Here is a 16,570-nt window from a genome sequence, read left to right on the forward strand (position 1 = left end):
AGTGCCCTTAGGACCTTAGAAGTTAACTAAAGCCTCGTAGCTCTCAAGTCATATTTATTCCAGAATAGCCAAATAGTCATGGTAAGAGAAGCAACTGAGACGCAAAAGGCTCCCAAGCTGGTGAAGTGGTCTGTGGATGAACACACACTTGGGGGCAGTGTCTGACGGTTTGGCTCTCAGGCAATGCTGTTCCTTGCTGACAGTTGCCCAGTGAAAAGTTGCCCACAGCCTGAGAGAGTCAGGGGCCCAGAGCCTGTGGCAGGTGTGGCCTACCCCTGCACCTTTGCTGCGGAGAAGCCTCTGCCCTGAAGGAAACATCTCTGCCGGAGGAGCCTCCCAAGACCTTAGCCCAGGAGCAAGAGAATGCCCTTGAGGTGGGAGTCCGTGTCCTGGCATTCACAGATGCCTCCCAGTGGAATGCAGTAAAGTCATTTACTGTCCCATGAGCTTTGATTTCTGGGATGCCCATATTCAAATAAAACTTTTATATATCTCAATAATTATATCGCTAGATCTTAATCTGGGTAATTAAAATTCAATAGGACTCTCCCAAGTATCTAACAAATGCCCACAAACCATTTTAATGGCCACAAGCTGTTCCCTGCTGGGAGACATCTCACCAGGAGCCATGGAAACACTTCTTCAGGGAGCACTCACACACCTGAGGGAGGGGTCTCTGCAGGGAGCACTCCTCAGGCTGCCAAGGGCAGTCTTCTTTTGTGGGATGGCAGAGTGTCCTCAGAGAAAACAGCCTAGGTTGAGATCATCTGTCCTGCCACTGATATGCCTGGGTCAGTTCTGGGCAGAGGTAGATTGGCACAGAGTCATGGAAGGCACTCAGCAGGACAAAGGAGGCAAAGGAGGTGAGCCAGCTCTGGGGCAAAATGCCACCTTGATACCTGCAGTTAGGCCCAGGTGTGGGCTGGGAGTGCGGCCTAGATATGAGAGGTTCCTCACAAGGACTCAGGAGCACATGGTAGGCAGATATGGGAAACCTACCTGGACTTTGATTCGGGTCAGGGATCAGATGGATTCAAGGTCAGCCAGAGGTGGATTTGCTCTCCCCATGTGGCTGTGTGCAGTGAGGATGAAGGAGAGGGAGCAGTGACAACCCTGGGCGTTGCCCGCACTCTCATGTCTACAGAACACTCAGGCCACAGGCTGTTATTCAGCCAAGGGAAGAACTGCCGTGGAGCCCATTGTCCGTGGCTGTTAGACTAGGACATGAACTGGATATTCCCTGGGCTGGGCCATGGCCTCAGCGTTTGCTCTTCACAGCCATGTTGGGGCAGCAGCCATAGATGGCACCTAACATAAAACTATCCTTGAACCCAGTGGAAAGTTGCAGCTTAGGAAGAGACTGGGCAGGAAGGGCAGGAAGGACAATGTGTGTGGCCTGGGGCTTCAGAGCTCAGGACCCACCGGACGTTCTTGGCTTCCCTCCCCTCTGCCCTCAAAACCCACCTGGCCAGTGTTAACAACTGAAGGTCACTGAGAGAACGCGTGTGTGGCTAGTTCCTGCTGGTAAGCAAAGGACAGGTGCTGCCCTGGCAGTGTTCAGACTTTAAAGAGCATTATTCTGTGAGCTGGGTTAGCTGCCTTCTCAGCTTCAGTCTCTTGGAGCATCCATGGGGACCCTAAAAGGCGCCGAAAGTGTGTGTGACAGCTTGGTGTGCAGTGGATGCTATAGATGCTGTGCTTACTGTTTTGTTGTTGCTGTGTTACCTATGGAGGTATTTAAGAGCAGTGTAGCTCTCAGTCAGGGCCACTGTCAGCACTTGTACAGTAGTTCATATTTGGCTGTAGGAACACAATACCACTCTCAGAATAAGTTACAAAAAATAACTTATTTTTTGAGGCCTTTCTGTGTAGCCTTGGCTGTCCTGGACTCACTTTGTAGACCAGGCTGGCCTCGAACTCAGAGATCTACCTGCCTCTGCCTCCCGAGTCCTGGGATTAAATGTGTGCGCCACCACGCCTGGCTATAAAGGCTTATTTTGCTGCAGGTTCTGGCCCAAGGTCAGGGCCTGGATTCTGTGAGGGGCTTCTTGCCAGTGAAGTCAGGAAGGGGCACAAGGCATCACACATGGAGTCCTCTGGCCCTCTCTCTCTCTTCCAGGATTCACTCACAAACTCCAGTCTGCTGATCTTAATCTGTATCACTAAAAGTCTCACTTCCAAACACTATGGTTGGATCAAATTTCTACACCCCCAATACCTAACTGTGGCAATTAGTTTAGCACATATGCTTCTGCGCATTCAACCATAGCTAAGGCAAGAAAACAGGACCATCTGGGCTTGAACTTTAGTCATCTATAGGGTGTCAGTTGTATACTGCTTTAAGTAAGGCATACCTACCTGCCCAGGTCCTTGCCATGCAGCCAATGTGCTCTGTGAGACATTTGGGTGAGATTACTGAACGCACAAATCACCCTAGTGGGGTCAGTGATCAGGCAGCTAGGGGGTGGAGTGGCCTGAGGGACCTGCAGTTGTGACAGGAAGGCACAGTGGGGATCTGGGAAAGAGGGCTGGACAGGAAGGGCAGTGGAGGGGTTCAGTATTGCCGGGCGAGCTCTGCCTCCAGCAGGGGGAGACAGTGTCACAGCAGGATCCCAGTGTCCCTCCAACTTTGGCTACACTATGAATCTGAGGTTGGCCTTTGTAAAGGCCTTGTGCTTGTGCTAAGTGTAAAAGATGTTGTGGAGTTCCTCTTTCCAGGGAGGCCATCAGGTCTCTGGGGACACCTCCAGACCACCTCCTCGGAGCTCTTAGTGTCTCCCTGTCCTCCTGTGCCAGAGACAGAGTTTCGCTCATTAAAATGTCACCCCCTGGGGAACCCAGTGCAATGATATTTTTGCTTTATTTACATGAAAATCAACAGATGTTAGCAAGTTAATGTCATTTATTATATAAGATGTGATGACAATACAATTAGTATTTTTTAAACTGTAATTGTAAAATTGACCTTATTAAAATTCCACTTCCTCCATAATTAAAAAAACTAATTACTTCTAGTAATTGGACCAGAAATGACATTTTCAGTTCATTAATATTCAGCAAATTGTTTTTGAAGATGTTCTCGCATGACGCACCGTCAACCCCTAGCATTTCTGTTCATTTCTTATTTAAAAGTCGCCTGGAAATAATAGTTAGCATTTTAACAAGGCGTGTACCCATGGATTGATTTTGTAAATAAAGTTTTTAATTGCTAATTAATTTGTGGAGCTCTGTCCCTGTAACGCCTTCCAGGCTTAAATGCGGAGGGGCCTCGGGCTGAGCTCAAGCTTGGGTCTGGTGGAGCTTGTCAGTAGCTTCACCAGACTGAGGCGGGTCACGCTCCGCCGCTCCTGAATGCCACAGTCTAATTACTTGGTGCGGAGGTGGCTGCAAACCAAAATCACAAGTGTGAACTAGTTTTGTAATTAACTGAGCTCAGCGCAGAGGAGTTTGAAAGGATGAAAATCAACTGTTCAGCGGGCCTGGGCACTGGCTTCCTGCCCTGGGGGTCTGGGGTGTGGATAGGTAGAAGTTGGGACAGGGCTTTCTGTTGGAGAGATGAAGTTTCTTCTGCCTCATTGGTCCTGATGTTGCTACAGAGCAACTCCTGACGCACGCTGGCTGTTCCAACTCTAGGATGCTTTCCTTGGGCAGAGGAGGTGCTTCTTTTGGTAGGCAGTTGGTTAGAACAGGGTGAGGGTATGGTGGCCTCAAATCAGGGAGACTGAGTACTGGCAAGCGTGGGTGGCCTCAACTATGGTATGGTATGGTAACAAGTCCATGTCAGGCTACCAAAATGAGGCTCCGAAGGACCTGAGAGCTGGAGCTATAAAGATGAGTGGCTTCATGCCAGATCTCGGGCACGGATATTTTTAGAGTTTCAGCAAGTAGCAGGAATTTAGGAAATGCCAGTTGTCAGGATGTGGCTTCTTTGTTTGTTTGTGTTTTTTTTTGTCTTTATTTTTATTTATTTTACCTTATATATTTCTAGAGTTTTAAATCTTTTTTTACATATACATTTATATTATCACACACACATACACACACATATAATAAACTACATACAGCAAGAAGAACAACGAAACAATCAAGAATTATATAAATGTTACATTCATAGTGTTTTGGCTATTTGTATTTGGCAGCCTTGAAGAAAACATTTTTCCTATCTTGGCGAATCTAAACTTCTGAATGTAAATCAGTATCTATCATGTCTCATCTCTATCAACTTAAAACATCTATCTAGCCCTAAAAACATCTTAACCCCTATACAACTAAGCTTAATTCTGAAACTCAACTGTCTGGTCATCAACCCTATCAGAGACTTGAGAAAGGTGCTAACCTGCGCTTCCTGTAATTAATTTTATTCCTTTTCAAGTATGTGGCTTCTTGACCTTTGCCATTTCTGTGGTGCTGGACTTTGAAACCCACACAGCTCCTCATGGAGAAATCTCTTTTAAAGCTGGGTGTACCAAGATGAGATGTCAGTGCCATGGACAGGGACCAGAGACATCCTGGGTGCTGTGGTCCTGTCTGGGGACCATGTGAATCTTGTGTCCTACTCAACATCTTGAGTGATCTGAGGTGGCCACCTCAGACTTGGACAGCATGCAGCAATAGTGATTCCCACAAGACAGCAGGTGACAGAGAACTCCTTCTAGGGAGTTACGACTATAATCCAGAGGCTGTGGAGAAAGGCTCCTCAAGGCTGAGCTTCCTTCAAAGACTGGGAGCTCTTGGCTGGCATCACTCTTTGACTGTCTCTGTGGCTCCCTTCTCTGAGGTGACAAGGAATAGTCCTAGTGAAAAGTCATGCAGCAGCCACGAAGTGAGCAGCTCTGTACCACAGGTGCAGTGTTCTGTTCAAGAGCACAGGGCCAAGGGACGGCCCTAACCCTCCAAAACTGTGAGCCAAAATAAATAAGTTGTTCATGGTGACACCAAAGCAATTGGCACACATTTTAAGCATGTAGATACATTTTTATATAATCTTAAACTTTGTAAAACAGAATCATGCTGCACTAAAGATAAATATCTTTAAGACATGCTTATATTATGGAGCATACATTCACTGATGCATCTCCTGCTGATGAAGTATATTTTCATTAATATTGAGAATTTATTTGTACAAACCCATAAACATATTCTGTTTATCCTGTGACAGATAGATATCTAGTTTTGTGCTTAAAGAATAGGTTTCTTAAAGCGTCCCCTAAGCATCCACTGATGCCCATAGGCAGGGGAGAGTTAGTACTCAAACCTGGACACAGAATGGCCAGGACATAAGTTGTACCCAGACTTACTCAATTGACAAGGACGAGTTATTTTTCAAAGCAATTGTTCCAGAATTCTCCCGCCAGAGGCACACACACAATTGCAGTTGCCCTACATCCTTGCCAATGCTTCACACTTTGAAATTCACATTTTTATCTGTTCTTTTCATAGACAAGTGTGTTGGGTAGACAATTTGACATGGTAAATTAAATTGGCAGAAGAATTTTGTTGTAAGATAGCCTTCCCTCCTGCCCTCCCTCCCTCCCTCCCTCCCTCCTGCCCTCCTTCCCTCCCTCCTGTCGTCCTTCCCCTCCCTCTTGCCCTCCTTCCCCTCCCTCCTACCCTTCTTCCCTTCTCTCCCTCCTTTCTTTTGTGGCTTTCTATTGCTTTCCTTTACTGTTTGGTATATATTCACCAGTAGACCTGTGGGTCAGAATGTAAATATTTAACGGTGTAAGAAATAACTGTATCTTCCTATGGCAGTAGAGGGATTTTGTGTTTTCATTAGTGTGTTTGGGAGCTTTGATTTCTGCAGATTTCGCCAGTCTTTGGTAGCGAGTCTCTGCTGTGACTCACTAGCTCTCTATTTTGCATCTCTGATGAGAGTGGCTCTCAGGACATTCTAAAGGGCTGTTGGCTGCTCACACAGCTTCCGCTATGGAATGCCTGTCCTTTAGACTTTTGTCTGCTTTCTTTGGGTTGTTTGTCTTCTTATTATTAAAAGTGCACACGTTCTGTCCTGATAAGATCCTCCAACATCCTTCGTCAGGTTTGTATTCACAAGCCTCCTCTCTGCTTGCCTGTGTGTTTTGTTTTACTACGTCTGCTCATGAGCAGAAATTCTTCATTTCAACCATTCTCATTTATCACCCTTTCCTGCTGTTGTATGTGCTGTCTGTGCCCTGCGTAAGAAATCTCTACGTGCCCCATTGTGATCATAGTCTGTATGTCTTGCTGTGTTATATATCAAATGAATCTTATGTGTGTGTGCGCCATGAGGGTAAAGGTGGATATTTTCCCCTTGCAGTTCTGTCTGTGTTGGCCTCCTGTATTTGATGCTTCATTATGGATAATAGGGATCCTTTGGTCTCTGTATGGGAGTTGACCCCTTTATCACTGCACAGTGCTCCTCTGGCACCAATTTGTTTTAGTCTGTGAAGTGTGCCCCTGCTTGAAACTAATTTATGTACTCATGCTTTCATTTGAACATTATTGGTCCAGGACTCCCCCTCTACTCATTTGCTTTTAATCCCTGTCTCCTTAAAGTGGGTTTCTTGTAGACAACATGTAGTTGGGTTTTGTTTTTCATGGTTGGTTTTTAATGCTCTACTCTGGAAAGTCTACCTTTTAGCTGGAATACTTAGAATATGGATATTTAAAACGATTGTTGGTGTGTTATAGTACTATTTATTAAATAGTCAATGTTTTCTCTAAGTGTACCCTTTCTTCCTTCTCCCCTCCCTATTTTCTCTTCTGTCTCACTCTCTCTACCTCCTATCCTCCCCCTCTTCCTCCTTCCATCCTTCTTTCCCTCCACCTCTCTTTTTCTTTATTGTCTATGACTCTTTTTTGTGGTTTGAACTGAGCACATTATCAGATTCTATTCTCTTTTCTTTCTTAACATATCAGTAATATTATTTTAATTTTTAAGAGTTTGGAATCTTCCTTGTAGGCTTTGATAAAAAAATTACTTTATTTGGGGTTCCTTAATGCCTCTACCTCCCTTCCAACCCACTAACCCTAGGAAGGAGAGAAAGACAGTTAGTAGGGACAGGGGCTGCAGATCTTTTTAGACTTAGTTCCTTGTGGCGGGGCAAGTCTACTCTCTCTCATCAGGATTCCAGCAGTCCAGCAAAGCAACTGCAAACACAGCAAACAGCAACAGGGGAACAAATCAGCAGTAGCTTCTTCAGAGTGTTCTCTGGAGCGTTTCTCTCTAGGAGAGTCTCAAAGTGCTCTCTCTCCTCTCTCCTCTCTCTTCTCTTCTCTTCTCTTCTCTTCTCTTCTCTTCTCTTCTCTTCTCTCCCTCTCCCTCTCTCTCTCTCTTCTTCTCTCTCTCTCTTCTCCTCTCTCTTCTCTCTCTCCCTCTCTCTCTCTCTTCTCCTCTCTCTTCTCCTCTCTCTTCTCTCTTCTCTCTCTCTCTCTCCCTCTCTCTCTTCTCCTCTCTCTCTTCTCTCTCTTCTCCTCTCTCTTCTCTCTCTTCTTTCTTCTCTCTTCTCTCTTCTCTCTCTCTCTCTCTCTCTCTCTCTCTCTCTCTCTCTCTCTCTCCTCCTATTTATATCCTCTCAGAGTACACACCACAATGTTTTTCAGCTGGCAAAGACCATACCTCCCAGGAGTCAGTTTCCAGCTGAGAAAGTTCACATGCCCACCGGTGAAGCTCTCGATCAGCTGTGAGCAAACTAAAAGGCAGTTTCACTTCCCACACTTGGAATCGAAACAAAACCACACCCACATAACGTAACAAAAACTTCCCCTACAATTCTTTTGCAACTAATTTGAGTCTGCTTTGAAATGACACCAACTTATTGAGACCCTTTAAAAACTATTTTATATGGTTTCTTATATCTCTAGCTCCCTTCCCACGAACCCCCACCCAAATTATGTAGGAAAGAAAGAAAGGTTAGAGAGGGAAAGGGGGCAGAGTTCTCTTTGGTTATTTTTGGATTGTTAGGGTCATTGGGTTGTTTGGGGGCAATACCAATCTCAGTTGTCAGGATATCTAGCACTCCAGTGAAACAGCAGCCTTTTCCTCCTCCGACCATCTCCTTGAAGCATAACTCTCTCGGAATGTCCCTTGAAGCATCTCTTTTCTTTTCTTTGTGCTCTGGTATTTATACCCTCTCCAGGTCCTCAGAATTCAACTTAACTGCAGATGGCAAAGACCACGGCCCTTTCCAAGCTTCATGAGGCAATTATCGGCAGTGAGCGAACCAAAAGCAGGCCCCATATCCCATAACTTGGAATGAAAAAAAAAACAAACCATAACACAACTGGGTTTTAAAAGAAACCAAAACTTCCCTATCCCAGGTATTGTACAGGTAGTAGGTGGCAGTTACTCCTGATTGCCGACTTGGCACACTGTATGTGCCACCACTCTAGGTTTTATGTGGGACTTAGCCTCAAACTCAGGGCTTTGGGTAAGCACCTTATCAAGTGAGCTAGGTCCCCAGCCCCACTTATTCTTTATTAATCCTCTTTATATCAATCCAATTTTTGGTCTATGTAATTCCATTTTCTGTGAAGAAATCCTTTTTAACATTTTTGTGTAGAGCAGACTACTGGCAACAAGCTCCCTCCATCTTTATTTATAAGAAAAAAGTATCTATTTCTCTTTCACCCTTGAAAAATAAGCTTGCTGGAATCTCAGCCTAAGGTTCATAGGGTTGCTCCTGACATGTAAGACCCTTGGACCCCCCCCTCTGGGCTTGTGTGGATCCTAAAGAAAACTGTGACATTTTATCCTCCTTGCTCCATTAGGCACCATGCCTCATCTGACTTTTTTCAAAGTCTATCTTTGCCTTTGATTTTAGGTAATTTGGAGATGATACAATGGATGTAGACTCCTTCCCCCCCCCCCACCCCCCATTTATCCTATCTGGTAGTATTTTGGCTTCCTAGGTCCATTTCTTGCAATCTGTCATTAATTTTAGAAAGTTCTCAGTCATAATTACTTCATGTTTTTCTGAACCTGAGGTTTTATGAATTAAGAAAATGTTTACAGTTTTGTCTACAGGCCCCGTGTGTGGTCTTGTGAGAGACCATCTTGATCGGTGATGAATGTGGGAGGGCCCAACCCACTGTTGGTGGCACCATCCCCTAGGCAGGAGAGCCTGGGCTGTATAAAAAAGCTAGCTGGGCACGATCCTGGGAGGGAGCCAGTAAGCAGTGGCCCCTCCATAGACTCAGCTTCAGTTCCTGCCCTAATTCCCTTCAATAATTGACAGTGACCTGGAAGTATAAACCAAATATACTCCTTTATTCCTTATGTTGTTTTTGGTTAGAATATTTTTTTTTCCAACAGCAACAGAAAGCAAACAAGAGCAACAGACCTTTCCGGCAACAGGGCACCCCAGTCTTCTTCACAGTGGCCACTCCTCATCACCTGCTGAAGCCACTGGAGCTTTTTCCCCCCTGGTCCCTTTGTAAGAATCTTAATGTGGTCATAGAGGCCAAACTCACAAAAGTTCAGACTCCTCACACTATAACTGGGCTTCCATCGGGGGTGTGTGTGGGGGTACGGTTTACTGCTGCTGTGACTATAGCTCCCTGGACTGCTCTCTACCTCTTTGGTTTGGGCAGCAGTTGGTCTATGGCAAGAAGAGTTTTTGATTTCTGATTTGCTCTTCTGCTTTCTCCTTTTTTGCAATAACAGGAATGTCGGCATCTAAGTTTGTCACAGGCAGACTGGAAACCAGAAATGTCTCTTTGCTTTTTGCATGTGTCTGTTCAGCTAATCGTGCCCCACATAGTTTGAATATTTAATCCCTTTAAATTGCTTTGATGACTTTGTAAAAAAAAATCAATAGACTTTGTAATTATTTATCTCTTTCTGTATTCCTGTTCTATTGATGCACCTGTCCATCTTCATACGCATGTCTTATTTACTTCAGTGTTACTGTAAACTCAAAATCCAGCATGTGTTAAGTGTCTCAGTTACTTTCTATTGCCGTGAAGAGGAACCGTGGCCAGGGCAACCTATAAGAGAAGAACGTTCATTGCTATAACCAGCATGGTGAGGAACGTGGCAGCAAGCAGGCAAGTGCCGGACTAAGAGCTGAAATCTTACATCTGATCAGCAAGTTGGAGGAAGAGAGATCGCTAATTGGGAATGGTGTAGGCTTTTTAAAAGAGATGTCTTGGAGTCACTGTGTAGACCTGGCCGACCTCAACCTGTCTTTATCTGCTGCCTGTCTCTGCCTCCCAAGTGCTGAGACTAAAGGCATGATGGCCTTCAGTGTCTACACCAAGGACTGCTGTGGGCTCTTGAAACACACAAAGACCAATCCTAGTGCATACCTCCTCTAAGAAGGCCACACCTCCTAATCCTTCCCAAACCATTCCACCGACTGGGACTAAACATTCAAATATATGAGCCTATGTGGCCCATTCTAATTCAAACCACCACGGTAAGACTCAGAATTGTTTTAAAAACTAATTTGTTTGTCCATAATAAGCTATCTATATTTTCATGTATATTTCAGAGTTAGGGTCTAGATTTTTAAAAGCTGTCCAGTCATTTGATATACAGCTATGTTAAGTCTTGAAGTCAACACCGGAAAAGTTGACATCTTAAAACATCTAGTCAATAAAAAAGTAGTTATGTTTTCCCACTTAGATCTTTATTAGTTTCTCTTATTTTTATACTTTTAATGTATTTTGCTTCTTTCATTTGACAAAGGGATTATGGAGGGAAGTTGGAGCTTGGCAACACGTAAGAGGGTTAAAATTCATGGTGAGAGCCCAGGAGAGGCTACTGGTGAGAGTGGAGCCCAGTTTCATTAGAGACCCTAGTGTTTTGGAGGCATCAGTACCATGAAATTATTTGTCAGGATGGCTGCAGCTGTGGAGCAGAGCTGGCCTGAGCCTATGGAACATGCTGTGTGCTGTTGGTGGCATAGCCAGATAAGTGGAGTCCTTTGCCCAAGTCCTTTAGAGCCCAGAGAATGGTGAGTCCTAGATGTCTGACACTGAGCTTTATTTAGTGTTGGGATTTGTTTTTGCTTTGATTATACTGTAACTGTGCTCTGATTTTTCCTTCTTGGAGTAAGAAAATATGTAACTTATTCTTGATTGTACAGGAGCTCACAGTTGAGAGATGTTAGATATTTTAGAGAGATTTTTTTTGAATATTTGAGGAAGACTTTTAGGATATTTTAGAGGGTCTTTGAACTTTGAAAGAGACTTTAGATGTTTTAAAGAGACCGAACTTTTAAAGACTGTGAGACTTTTGAAGTTGTAATAACTTATATTTAGATAGCGATACTAATATGAGGTCTTGAGGGTGAACAAGAAATGAAAAGTTATGGTTTAATAGTAATATATTTAGTTTGCCAGTGTGACGAGGGGTCAGTTGTCCTGGTTAGATTTATGTCAACAAGACACAACCATTTATTTGGGAAGACAGAGTCTCAATTGAGAAAATGCCCCTACCAGATTGGCTTGTGGGGTAACCTATAGAGCATTTTCTTGGTAATTGATTGATGTGGGAGGGCCCAGATCACTGTGGGTGGTACCACCCTGGCTTAACTTTGATAAGAAAACATGTTAAAAATGGAGCCACAAGGAGCAAGCCATTAAGTAGCACCCCTCCATGGCTTCTGCTTTAGATCAGGAATAAGAGTTCCTGTGCTGACTTCATCATTGGTGGACTTTGCCAGAAGCTGTAAAATGACACAAATCCTTTTCTCCCCAAGTTGCTTTTGGTTACACTGTGTTTTCATAGCAACAGAAACTCTACCTAAGACACTTATCCTCTGGAAATAGAGTCTTCTTTTCCCCCCAGATATCTATAGCAACCCATATTCAATTTCATCATGAGTGATCTGGAGTTAAACACTGACTCTTCTGCTCTGCTCACATATTTTGTTTTTCTTTCTTTACTTTCTGGCTGAAGTATCGCCACCTAGTCATTTATTCATCCAAGACACAAATGAATTTCATATGTTCTAAAGGTATGCTGTCTTTGGGAGTGACCCCAGCATTCTCACTGTCAGGAGGAAGCTCTACAGCAAGGTTGGTGACAGTTGGGCATAGCCATTTAGTAAGTTATGAAATTGACTCAGAAAGCCGTATCCGGCATCTTTCAGTTTTAATCAATTAATCAATCAATTTTATATGTGCAAACGTCTGCCTACATGTGTGTCTGTGTTCCACATGCATGCCTGGTGCCCGTGCATGTCAGAAGAGGTCATAAGATCCCTAGGGACTGAAGTTTCAGACAGTAGTGCCTTTCCTCCCTAAGTTGCTCTTGGTCATGGTGTTTTATCATAGCAATAGAAACGCTAATTAAAATGCTCATCATTTGGTAATAGGGTCTTTGGAATTGTTGCCTTAGATGCACTGGCTTCTACTAAGCCCAAAGCTAAGAATGCCATCAGATAACATCTGAGGCCTATAGAAGAGCCTCATTCCCCTCACTGTAACCATCTCTATGATGTACCCATTGATGTATTTTAAGTTTGCCTTGATTTATGGTTTTATTATTAGTCCTGCGTCTGCTTCTGTGTTAGAATATCGAATTTGGGGTAACCTAAGTCTGTGTTCCCAGGTTGTGGTCACTCAAAATGGCTCCAGAATAAGCTCTTATTTTAAGACTGGGGCTTAGAGGCAGAGAAGGCTATGAGGTAGGCAGCAAAACCATAGTTCACGTGACATAGTCATCCATCAAACTGAGCTGAGGATGTGCATATTCACCAGCTCACTCTGCAGCTTCCCCAGGGTGAGTGTGCACAAGTGTGTGTGTGTGTGTGTGTGTGTGTGTGTGTGTGTGTGTGTGTGTTTTGCTGAGACTGGGTCTCCCATGCTCAGGAGGTGGGTGATGCTGCTTTTCCTGTACTCTGGGTAGCAGGCCTTCTGCGAACATCAAGCCACTTTCTTCACCTGCCAGGACCCTGCTGCTCAGCTGGCCTGGGGTGGCGGGTCAAGAGCACAGGTTGTCCTTTGCAGAGCTCAGACCAATGACCTCCCACTATTGGGGCCATCAGTTCCATGTTTGCCAGGGACACCCTGTGGATCCCATTAGAGCTCAAGCTTGTGCCCCTGCATTGTCCTCTCTGCTGCTTCTGACAGGGCTAATGACACGCATCACTGTGTATGTTCTTGCTGCTCAAGTTTTCTCTTTATGAGTTGCACATAGTGAGTTTTAGGATTCAGCCACAGAAGGTGAATAAAAATGCCCAATAAATCTGGAACATACCGTCAACCAGAACACCATATGCAAATGACAGCACAATTCCATTGTCACCCTGGAACACTGGCAGCAGTGGAGCTGTTTAAGCTGAGGTCTATAGAACTGTTGTGTTTTCTGGAGGCGGAAAAAGGCTGTAAACTAGGATGTGGATGCCAAGCTATTATCCAAAGCAAACCACTAGCGTTACGATTTGCACTTCAGTTCAAGCTTCCTTCTGCTAAATCATGCAAATGAAATCCAGAGCCCTGTCCAGTCCAGGGTTGGACTCTTGAGAGCCACTTGCCAAGTCATTTGTTTTATCCTATATCCCTCAGCATTTGGACTGGCCCAGCCAGAGCCAGGTGCTCAGCCTTGCTCAGGAACTTTGGTGCCTAACCTCCTCTAGCCTGGATAAGAAGGCAGTAGCTTCCTGAACCACTGTCATTTCACACCTGCCTGGCCATTGAAAGAAAGACAGGATTGATTGTGAAGGCCACGAGGAGATGTTGAAGTGGTCTGGCTCTCTTTTTTTCTTATAAAGGAAATGATTTATTTTTTTCTTTTCTTTTTATTAAATATTTTTCACACATACATTTGTATTATTACACATATATACAATAAACTACCTACAGCAAGAAGAACCATGAAACAATCAGGAATTATATATATGTTACATTCATAGTGTTTTGGCTATCTATATTTGGCAGCCCTCAAGAAAACATCTTTCCTATCTTGGTGCATCTAAAATTCTGAATGTAAATCAATATCTATCATATCTCATCATTATCAACTTAAAACATCTATCTAGACCTAAAAACACCTTAACCCCTCAACAACTAAGCTTAATTGTAAAACTAAACTATCTGGTCTTCAACCCCATCAAAGACTTGAGAAGAAATAAAATTAATTACCTGAGTATACAGGGAGTGCAGGTTAGCAGCTTCCCTAATAAGGAGATGACAGAGACAGTTGGCTGCCTAAAGAGTCACCCAAAATTCTCTGTAATGTTGGAGCATCATCTTCAGCCTTCTGGCCTAATACAAAAAAGACAGTTTTAATAACAGTACACAGCCTTGTCTCCAGCATCCTTACAGTCAAAGGAAACTGAGTTTCTGTGCAATGTGTACAGCTGCAGAGCTGAATGTTGCTGTCTTGGTCTCCTCAGTTGGCTCTGTAAGAAAATACCATAGACTAGCAGCTTGCTAATGCCAGGTTTGCTTCCCCCCAGTTCTGGAGGCTGAAAGCTCTGAAAGATTCGGTGCGACCAGAAAGGTCCAGTTTTTGGTTGACAAATGACATCCTTCTTTGGCAGGAGGGATAGGCAGCTCTGGGACAATTTGCCCCATCACCGTCCACCTCTTAGTAGGAGAATAGGGCCTGGAGGGAGAGATGACAGGAATAACACAAAAGAAGCCAGCTGGCAAGAAGACAGGAAATGCCTCTCCACCAAGACTATCTGTGAGGGACAGAGCATTCCTGAGAGAAGCCTTGTAATTGCCAAACGTAGGAGGAACTTGGGCAATGTAAACAATCCTCAAAGGCTCTCTCCACTCTGGCCACGAGAGCTTCCAGTCTTTCTAGATCCCTGGCACACTCTCTCAGGATGACCTTTCTTTTCCTTAAGAAAGAAACCTGCTCAATCACTGCCACTTCTCTAAACCCCATTCCTGGTCCAGTTCTTTGGATTAGGACCCAAGTTCCTGGAGATCTCACTGGGTGCCCTTTGGATTCTGACCCACTCCTCAAAACAACCAGGATCCAGCTTCTAGACTTCCCCACCTCCCAAGCCCCGACCTCCCCAGACCACTCCCACAGGTGTTAGGTTTCGATGTAAATTCGTCTGGGGGTGGGACACAGACTTTCCTGCCAGGGCAGCTCTCACAGTCTGAGGAGAGGGTGCAAATGTAAGGAATGCAGAGAGAGTCACTTACCACTTGTCTGTTGACAAAGACATCTCTCCTATAAGAGAGTCATCATCTGTCTGTTCCCTAAATGGCTCTAAAATGAAGTTAGAAGTAATTGTAGAGGCAAATGATGTGTGAAATGTCAGAATGGCTAAATAATAATAAAACGCTTGCAATTAAACCCTCTGCTGCCCTCTGTGCCCACCTGGCGCGCTTGCACCAGTACTTTGCCCCAGTCCCTGTTGATGTCTTGTGATCCTTAGCATCTCATCTGTGAAGGACCCGCAGATAAACATCACTCTGTCTGGCAGCCAAGTAAAGTGTTTCTTTGTTAGCGTGCTCAGAATCACTCCATGAGTGAATGTCCAAGTCAGAAGGACCTGGAACCATCCTCGGGCTGTGCATAGCCGTTTTCAGTTACAGAAGGCCATGGCCAAACCCTTGCCAATTATCTGTGATGTCATAGAGTGATAGTGGTGACTCCATATGTATTTTCACTTGTGGTGGGTCCTTCCTACCCTATACTGTTTTTTGTCTTCCATTTTTAAGTAACTTGACATTTGCAATGGGATACAACACTAACTGACTGTGGCTTCCTCAGTATGGGGCCCTGTGCTTCTTGTCTGTTGAGTTCTAGAAGGCGAGGGGAAGAGGGAGGCAGATGTGGTCTATCTCAGGAACCAGACACAATCAGAACCATTATGGTGGCGTACTCTCCCAACTGAGGTCTTCCAGGGATGCCTGGGTAGGGCAGGAAGAGTATGTGGTCCCGTGGTTCCTCAAGATCAGAACCATATGGTATAGACCCTCTCAAGGATCTTGGTCTGTTTCATGACTTGCCAACTCTGGATGCTAAGCCTATTGGTAAGACACACCTAACCTAGCTTCAATGGAGAGACAGTCGCTTTGTCTGCTCTTTGGGGGAAACAAACCACACCTTAAGCTTTACCCACTCTTCTGTTGTATTATGAAAAGTTTCGAATACTATGCAGTGGATAAGTAAGCCAGAAACAGGAAGTTCATCTCCACCCACAGGCATCATTTGCTCTCTACTATCAGGTATGCTGGCCTGTTATCTGCCAAGTTACACAGAGGGCATGTTGCATCAGCATCTATGCAGGTATCTGAGAAATGTGTGACAAGGTGACACTCTGGTAGCTTGTAGTGGGAACTGATTTTGGAACCTTTATAATCTTACAGGGACACAGTGGTACAGGTGCTCTGTTGTTGACTGAAATATTATATTACGAGATGTTTATAAAAAGAAAGGGGGAAAACCAAACTGAACTCCATTTGCATACAGTCCACACTAACCGCCTGATCTGGAAAGCTTTGGCTCACACATCCGCCAACTCTTGCTTCCTCTCCCTCTTCCTCAGAAGACTTGGAAGAAAATGAGAGACATCAGATCCTTGGATGTGCCTGGAAATAGAGCATGGGACCTCAGTCTCCTTCATCACAAGGTGAAAAGTTGTCCTCTTCCGTAAGTTCCAACCATGGTGCACTG

Source organism: Acomys minous (genome assembly GCF_964271855.1).
Source record: "Acomys minous genome assembly, chromosome: 12".
NCBI classification, from domain to species: domain Eukaryota; kingdom Metazoa; phylum Chordata; class Mammalia; order Rodentia; family Muridae; genus Acomys; species Acomys minous.